Genomic DNA, 9,787 nt, shown 5'->3' with positions numbered 1-9,787 from the left:
CTTAGCCCCTGATTTAACAGGGCCTAGCTCCACTCCAATGCCATATTAGCATCATTTTTTCGACTCTAATGTGGTGTTGGAAGGCCAAAAACACCACGCCATATTTACAAAGTGGCGCAATGCTTGTATTGCGCCACTTTATAACGCCTTCCACCACATTATGCCTGCACCAGGTATAATGAGTGGAAAAGGGGCGTTATGGTGCCAGGGGGGGGCAAAAAATGGTGCAAAGAAATATAGCAGATTTCTTTGTGCCATTTTTACCAACATTTTTAACGCCTGCTAAGAGCAGGCATTAAAGGGAGGCTCCCATTGTTTTCAACGGGCCTCTGGGTGCTTTGCAGGATAAAGGTCAAATTTTCTTATGCTAATATTGCAAAGCGCCAGACTAGCATACAAAATTATGACGCTTATACCCCTAACTACCACCAAGGTGCACCATGTTTTAAATACAGCGCACACATAGTGGTGTTAGGGGGTCGGTAAGGAGCTCAAGAAAAGTGGTGCTGCACTAGTTGCAGCACCACCTTTCATAGATCTGCCCTTGAGTACTTGGTCTGCAATGGAAAGTTGACCTCCATGCATCTTTGGTGCTCCAGGTAGCTGTGGATGACCGGAGAAGACTTAGCTGAAAGGAGGAGGTTTAAGGCTGAGTTGGGATACACCTCTGGAAATGTCTCAAAATTACAGTAAAACTGTGAACGTCCTGCTAGAATTGTGATCCGTAAAGTCACAACACTTATATCCAAATAGATGAATATAACTAAAATGAAAACAAAAGTCATACAATAAAAATCACACAACAACATGATACTCTAGAGATAAAGCATGTTACCTAGTTCTATACAGTCTATGTTGTTTACATTTACTAAATGGACATGCACATTGGAAACCTCCAGAAAGGAACAAACAGGTAACACAAAGAGGTTACTGTAAAAGCAGTAGGATGATTTAGCCAAAGGCACAAATGTAGTGCTCACTGTGAAGGTGGGCCTTTTTTTGACATGGTTATCCCCCCACTTTTTGTCTGATGTTGTGCGCTAAAAATTGTAGTGCCCTGGGGCCCGGTAACCAGGTTCCCTGGGCCAGAGCTCTTTCCCTAAATCTGTTGTGATGAATTGGCACAATAGGATACACCCTTAACTATCACTATAAGTCCCTAGTAAGTGGGTACCAATGTACCCAGGGCATGGGGTACTACGGGTAGGCCCCTGAGGGCAGCAGCACTGATTATGCCACCTACTAGGGCCATGCATCCAGATGCACCCAGCACTGCCATTGTAGGCTGAGTATCCTGATGCAAACCTAAAATACAAACTCGACATGGCACACTGCCTGTGTGCCCTGTCCACCATACACATTACTTACTATGGGTAAGTCAACCCTCTCGCAGGCTTTACAGCCCTAAGGCAGGGTGCTCCATAATATATGTAAGGGCATAGCTGCGTGAGCAAAATGCCCCCACTATGTCCTTGCCAAACCTGGGAGACAGTGAGTGAACAGAGCACCCATTTTAATGAATGTGCTGGACACTGGTCAACTCAAGTTTCCCAGCTACAGGATGGCCTTCCTGAAGCCTGGATTGTTATTGTATCAAACAACTCAGAATGATAAATCCAAACTGGTGCCAGTATTGGATTTATCCCTAAATGAAGCCTGGGGCCACCTTAGAGGGGCATGGTTGCTGACTGGTCTTATCCAGCTGCCCCTCCAGACAGCCAATATACAAATCTTGGGTGGGGGGAGGGCTGCCTCTCTGGTTTGTAAGACAATGGCCTTCCTGGGTGGAGGAGCTAACACCCCCTCCCTCAGGAATGTGCACTGTCCTGGCAGTGTGCTTCAAAGGGATTACCACCCTTGAAACTCGACCCCCAATCCTGCTGCTAACAGCAGCTGACATCCCACTTTGAAAACCCCCACTTTTGGCAGGAGCAAAGGCGGGAAATCTAACAAAGGGTAGGAGGAGTGGCCTCACCTGGCATGCACCACCCTTAAGGTGTTGCCTGCGAGATGGATCCTCAAATTAATTTTCCTCCATCTTGGAATGGAGGAAAATAGCCAATTAGGTTTAGGGAAGTGACCCTTCCCACAGGAAATGGTCACAATAGTGGGTGTAGCCACCCAAAGGTAAGTGCCCCATTGGACACTAAGATGTTCCCACTAAAGCGCCCACTAAATTCAGTATTTAGGAGGCACCCTCAGACCAAGAAATCAGATTCAAAAGGACAAAAAAGACCAGCACCAAAGAAAATCCAAAGCAAGAGAACTGTGGACATGCTGCATCCAGAAAAGGAGCCAAACTCTGCCTACTGAACCCAGGACCCGAAAATCACCACTGCGGTGGAGCTGGACACTGGACTGACCACAAGAAACACAGGGGACCTCCAGGCTTCACAAATCACAGGGGGATCTTCCTTCTGAGTGGAGGCACCACTCAACCACAAAGCAAGAACCAACAAGCCAATAAGGGTCACTTTATTGACCAGCCAATATCTCCGCAATCTGGAATCATAGCCAGACCTGATGGTACACTGGCAACAGCCCAGATGAGACCAACAAGTGAACCAACATTGGTGGCACTTCGACCTCCATTTGCTGAGTCGTGCCAATACCCCAGGTACTGGCCTGTGCACATCAGACTCCAAGAAAACCAGCTCTCTCAGAATGCAACTGGACGAGGAGGAAGATACAGTCAGGGGACTTCAGGGACACCCTTGAGCTCCCACCAGAGTGCCAATGTTGTCCTGTGTGCGCTGCCCTCAAAGACCCTTACCTCCAGTTCCGTAGGGCTCCATTGCACACAACTCCTGGATCACCAACTCACCCTGCGTCCAGCCGCCCTGCACCTTGGGTCCCTAACCTCTTTGCAATCACGACAGCCCAAAGGGACACAAAGGCACTACATTTAAGTTTGCAAACCATCTCCTTTTCCAGGTGGCCCCTCCAAGTGGCTTTGTGCCTGTGCCAAGAGACATTCCCACTCTGCTCCTGCCAGAACCAAGAGCGGCCCGAGGCTCCCCAGCTGGCACAAGGTGCCCACCGACTGCTTCAACCATCCTGCAAAAGAAGAAAGTTGTAACCCAATTTGTGATTTTTTTATGCATTTTTAAAAGTGACCGTCTATTAATTCCTATTGTGCGTAATTACACACAGAAAGACTAACGTTATTAAAACTTTGAAAAGTCATAACTCAAAAAGTACTTAACGTTTCTTGACCATCTTGGTCTTTAAAAATATATACAAATCTGAGGTATTTTTATAAAATTGGTCCCGATTTCTTCCTTCAGTGTGTGTGGTGCATGATTGATACCGAGTACAACAAATGCTTAGCACTTCTCAAAGATTAGCCCAACTGCTCGACCAAGCTACCTCACAAATTAGAGCATTAGGTGATCTAGTTTTTTCCTATGGAAACCAACCTGTGGTTGCTTGGACGCCCTACACAGTATATGATAACGCGTCCCAATCTAGATAATTTATTCACTCTGTGACTCGTTTTAGGCCAATAAATCTTTTGACCCTGATTGAAGACACCTTAGGGCGAGATTACTAATCAACATGGCAATCAATAAATCAATAACCCAATCAATAATCACAATAGCAAATCAATCGGATTAATCAATGGCATCAATAAGACTCGGAAACCACCATGACCTTTCAGTCATGAATAATCACACCAGTTTAGTATAATTTCATTATATTTATTCCCTATACCATAAAACACATCAGCACAGTTAGAATAACTCGAATAAGATTTCATCAAGGCAAAGATCATAAACATTAGAACATAGCACAACGTCAACATGGGTTAACCTTTAGCAGAGTATCATTAGCGCATTATTCAACAAAGCATAGATTCAGTCATTTGTCCATTTGAGTCAGTTTTGTGAACTCCTTAACTAACCTCGAATTAGCATTCGCATGTTGGGCTTCATGCAAAACATTTTAGCAACACAAATTTAGAAAACATCTGAACTATGGCCTCTATCAAAAGAAGCAGTTGGTACCTAGAAAGGAAAGGCAAACAGATAATTACAATTTCATCATCATATAGTTACCCTCTGTAATGGGTCAGCATACAGAGTCAGTCTTCGTCCTCAGGACTTCAGTTGATTCGCCATCAGCCAGGAAACACAGCAAAGTTCAGCAAGATCGGGCAGGAGGGAATACCTCCCTCAGAAGGAGGTGAGGTAAGTATCGGGCAAACGGGAATAGTGCGAGGATGGTTTTAAGAATAGGACAGCAAAGTCTTTAGGCAAAGTGACATAGTGGCTAGGTAATGGCATGTAATGGCTCCTAATGGCTGATTTCTCCCTGTGTCAAGGGATTTTATCCTTTTCCTGTTGTACAGTCCCCTAATATTCCAATTGGGTAAGTTTTGGCGCACTATCATCTCCAACCAATAGCTTACTGATCGTCCCATCAAAATTGTCACCTCATAACAGTTCTCACGTAGTTTATTGGCTCCTGTGATTGACGTCTTCATCGGGTGAAATTGTCCGGTATGATTTCATGTTCTCGTGGTCCTCTCACGGACCCAGTCAGTAGTTCCATTGTCTATACCAGTTTAGGTGACCTTGTACCTGTTGCAAGTTTACACTGTTGCATTGAGCAAAAATGGCTCCTTGAGCAAGTCGAGTCTTCATGAGAATGAATCTACTACGGTTACACTCATTTTCTAGCTTCTGGAAAAATACGGTTACATGTCCTTCAGCAAGTCAGCACACTGCACGATAGAAAAACACATTTAATATGAAACTGGGCAGCTAGGTCCCGACTCATGCTAACTAAGGCCTAGTGAATTTACTAGCAAAACCTTAACATATAACTCTTAATACTAGTACAAAATCATACATTAGCATATTAATATTTCATTATTAGTCAATTTCATTAATCATCGTATACATTGGTGGCCACTCCCCGTGGGCACATTTCGAACACACGTTTAGTAAAACACATCAATACATTTTCTATGCGGCATCATTATGCATTAGTTCGTATACATTTCATGTTAATTTTGATTATAAAAGCTACACTCTAACATGTACCTAGTTTTGTCACTACATTAAGGGCCAGCTTCCTACATTTCACCATAGCGCCTTGCTCCAAATCCTCCCACCAAAATGTGGTCCCCACATAAGGGGTTCACAAACTGTGGTTGAGAATAGATACTGGGAAAATCTGCTTATCTCCTGGTTTAGCTTTGGAGCAGACACTCTTGGAATGGGGGAATTTTGTGATCTTTGGTTTTGGTTCACCGGCTTTATACCTTGGGTCAACGGTAACATTGCAAGGGGAGACCAACCTTATTGACGAAGGGGGCCAGACTGAGGAGTGACCCACTGAAACAAAGGGATATGTTAGCTCGCATGAAAAAGGCACACACTAAGGGTAAACTTACACCTTGTGTAAGCTTACTATTTTTTTTTTTGGTATATGCAAACTACCTGTTTAATTGTACTATCAGTAATTTTACAACTGCGTAGACTCCTTCTCAGGGCAGAGAACTGTGCAGATGAAAAGATAGGCCCTTTTTATTTTTTTATGTGCAGAATTCTCTGCCCCCACTGCGGAGACAGTCCTAAATTTACCATTAGTAAAACTGAACTTATAGGTTGTGAAGGCTAACAAAACAGTAAACTTCCACAAAATGTAAGTTAGCCTTTATGCTCACAAGCAGCACTGGGACATTTTGGGTCTTCCTCAGGCCTGTCTTAATACTGGAAACTGCCCCCTTAAGTTAGGATTAGGAGTACAAAAACCTACAAAATGATGCAGGAAGAGAGTGTGCTTGCCAAGCAGATTCACCGCTTACCTAAGGGCAGCACACTTTGTTCATGATGCACTTCTTTTGGGCTCTTTCGAGAGGAGAGGGCTCATGGGCAACATATTCATGTCTTTACTCTGGGATTTTAAATGAGGGCAAGTCATTCAGCAATGGATGGACAGACCAGACGATCTTCAGAGGATTTTCATACTCGTTCCTAGTAAATGAGCATACTTGATAAAGCACACATTCACAGAAAGGTTTTTTGTTGCTAAGACGATGAGAAACTATCAAAGTAGAATTAATAGTGCAGGCCTACACATGTAAGCCTGTTGGAAAAGCCATTTTAAGAGTTTTCCTAAGTGCTTTAAATACAGTTTCTAAATGAAGATGATCAGGACGAGAATTTCAAAGGGCTGATGCCTGGACAGAAAAGTGCCAGCCATCCATGCATTTCTTTCATAATCTAGGAGTCTCTAAACAATTGGCCTTGCATGATCTTAACAGGTGAGTAGGGGTATATTGTCTAATCATGTTTGATATAAAATGAGCGACCAGTCCTTTAATGTCTTTAAAGGTGATACAGCAGATCTTAAATTGTATTCTTTCCTAAATGGGAAGCCAATGCAGTTGTTTTATCAAGACTGCCACATGACACTTGGTAATCTATAAATGAGGCATGCTGATTTATTTCATACTACTTAGAGCCTATTCGCATCATTTTTTGTAGAGCGGTATAAACTGAGTTGGGGCTATTCTAAGCTTGATATAACACAGTCCAAAATTCCTGTTTTCAAAGCCTCAATGGAAAGAAGAGAAGATAATTTCCTAATTATTTTCAAGAGGAAAATACATTTTGAGACTACCGCTCGAATCAGATTGACAGGCTGAGCCCCCCATCTAGCATTGCCCCAAGGCTCTTTTCTGATATCTTTGGCAGGGACAGAGCTCTCATCTCAGAGAGCCAATAGCTCTATTACCGAGATCTATCTTGTTGTTAAGTGTCAATGGCAGTTTTTTTCTAAGTTTAGTCTGAGTTGGTTATTCTCCATCTAAGCCCAGGTGTACATCAGGATATTTAAGGTTTCCTCTTGCACTGTCAAGTTGGTTTGTGGGCAAAGGAGGAGCTGAGTGCAATCTGCATATTTGCACACTCTGCATTCCCTTGAGACCTGCGTTTTCTTAGGGTGCTCAGTGCTTAATTTGAGCTGGTGGTTACCGTTGGACCCACCGGCACTCATTTGTGGAGACAGGCACTTATTTTTCCTCCTCAGATATTGACTGCGAGCAAGAGAGAAAAAAAAACAAATGGGAAAGAGGAAGGAAGAGAAAGGCAGAAATATGTGCACAAAGAGACAAAACAGGAACCTGTAAGTGTCAGATAATGAAGCAGGGAATGTCCGGTATAGGATTACAGAGTCCTTATGTGAATTCAACACTGCACAGCCTTGGTATTCGGCAAACCAGTTTTTACAATCACCGCCAAGCATAACTCTGGGTAGGGGTTTCATTCTTTTACAAATTAAGCACTGAGGGGTAAGAGTAGATATTAAACAGTTCAGAGGAGAAAAATTATCCTGAGGGGCGCCTCAAGATATGAAGATAGAAGTTGCAGTATAGGGTGCCCATTAAATTGCCTAGACCAAGTCTTACAGAAAAGATGCCAGGCAGTTCCAATTCAAGTCCCTGAAACCATCTGCCCTTAACCGGCTGACCAAATACTTTATATTCAACCGTGTTGAAGGCAGCTGATAAATCACAATAGCATCAGAGCAGATTTAAGCCTAAAGGTATTGTCTAGCTTCAGATCGTTGATTGGCTACAAAGATCACTGTCTCAATGCTATGAAGGGGACCAAACCCTGCTTCCAGCATATTTTTGGTAATCTAAGTTTTGTGGATGACTGCAATTCTCCTGTGATACATTTGCTCCCTAGATTGTTGCAGAATAAGACACTGGGAAATGGGGTGATAGTTTTTTGCACCAGGATTGTTCTGTGCAACTTGGGACACCGTCCGGCACAAAAACAATTCATGGTGGCATTTTCCCTATTCTATGTGTGCTGCAGAGTGCTGCACACATCAAAAGAGTAAAAAACAAGGAGAAATGAAAATAATTTTCCTTATTACATCTGCTCTGGGAAGGCATATGATTTTGGAGTCGCCCCAGGCTTACACATCTTTGTAAATCTGGGCCAGCATCAAAATCCATGGGTATTGCGTGGGAACCCCCACCGCAATGCCTATGGAACACCTTCTTGACACAGAGTAAGGCAACACAAAGCTTTGTGCTGCCATTCCTTTTCTACATACCTATGAAACAATGAAAAGCCACAGGTGGCTTTCGGGTGCCTCAGAGATATGATTAAGAAGCCTGCGCCACTGGAGCATCTAACAAAGTGTCACTCCGGTGGTGCAGGTCTTTTGTGAGTAACCCCCATAGAGTAGATTAAGTTAAGGTTAGGTAGATTAAGGCAGTTTTTAGGTAAATTAGTGTAGGTTAGATAGTTTAGGTTAGTTTAGGAACATTTTAGTTAGGCTAGGTAATCTGTTAATGTAGTTACGTTTAGATTTTATAGGTTTGACTTAGATATGAATTAAGTATGTATTCTACTTTCACAACTGCTTTGTGATTAACCTCATAGGAGCTGATATATATTGTTAGGTGGTGTTAGACACATGCTGTGGGGTTTCCATTCACTGTTTGATTTTGCTTACATGTGTGACTAGGTGGAATATCTACGGAAAAGATCCTGTCAAGCTTGCAATGGATTAACATAAGAGATCCTCACACATGATTGAATGATGTAAGTGGCACACTTGCTGTGAATGGACACAAAGGTCAAACAGGTATTCCCGTACTGTTGCAGTGTGTGTGTGAGTAGAGCTTCATGTGTTATATGGTCATCATGTCAAACAATTTTGAGTATTCAGAGAGATGTTTTCTTGCACACTGATGGCAGCCACTTACACACTCACCCTTGCATCATTTTATTGTCGCAGCACTGTTGTTTGCTGGCTAGTATCCATAGATGTGCTCCCCACAAGTGCTGTGACTTAATTCACCATTATTCATCCCTTGTTGATACATATCTGTTTCAAGGCAGTATCATCCCTAGCTGCATTCCTTTTCCTAGATTTAATCAAGGCTGACATTTGTTATGGGGACCCAGTATGGGTAACGCCACCAGAAGTTTGACTCTGTAATGACCTGTATTAAGCCCACATAGCACAGACATGCATGTGCTCATTTACACATTGTCCTATCACTTCCCAAAATATTAGAATTGCATGTTCATGTGTTGCTTATAGGTTAGTGGCCATATGAGGACATGAGTCAGGCCTTTAACTGCATTACCATGTGTGGACTGGTGAAATGTGTCATATCTAGTCATATCTTTTCTGTCCGCACTGAACTATGGATCCTTACATTCTGTGTGGCTCTGACCTAGAAAACAACCATACATTCCCATGTGTACAACTTCACTAGCAACATGCAACAGACAGGAAGATTTCAGTTGACCCATCCAAATGCGGGTTCACATAGTCTTTCTCACAAATGCAGGTTCACATAGTCTTTCCCTCAAAAAGCAAAGCCATGTTGAACATCACTCCTCTGCCTCCCCTTATCACATGTCATTGTTAAGCAGTAATCTGAGAGATGCTCCAGTATCCATGATGCAAGATGACAGTTCCCACATATCACAATACACATGGTCTAAGAAGTGAATCTATGTATGTGACTGCCATGGACAATCACACACAATCCTTACAGAGCACAGAAAACATTCAGATGACACTCACTGGTAACATTGGGATCCCTGAATGGTTCCACTTCTGACACTGTATGGGTCAGGTCTACCCACACCACAATAACACTGAACAATGCTCTGTGAGTTTAGGACAGGTACACTGTGATTAAATTAAGCACAGTACATTTACATCACAAATGTCACTTAAAATGTGCACATTAGACATGTGGCATATGGCAAAGTTGATATGGCCTAATGATGAACATAGG

Source organism: Pleurodeles waltl, chromosome 1_1 (genome assembly GCF_031143425.1).
Source record: "Pleurodeles waltl isolate 20211129_DDA chromosome 1_1, aPleWal1.hap1.20221129, whole genome shotgun sequence".
NCBI lineage: Eukaryota > Metazoa > Chordata > Amphibia > Caudata > Salamandridae > Pleurodeles > Pleurodeles waltl.
This window is presented reverse-complemented; position numbering follows the sequence as displayed.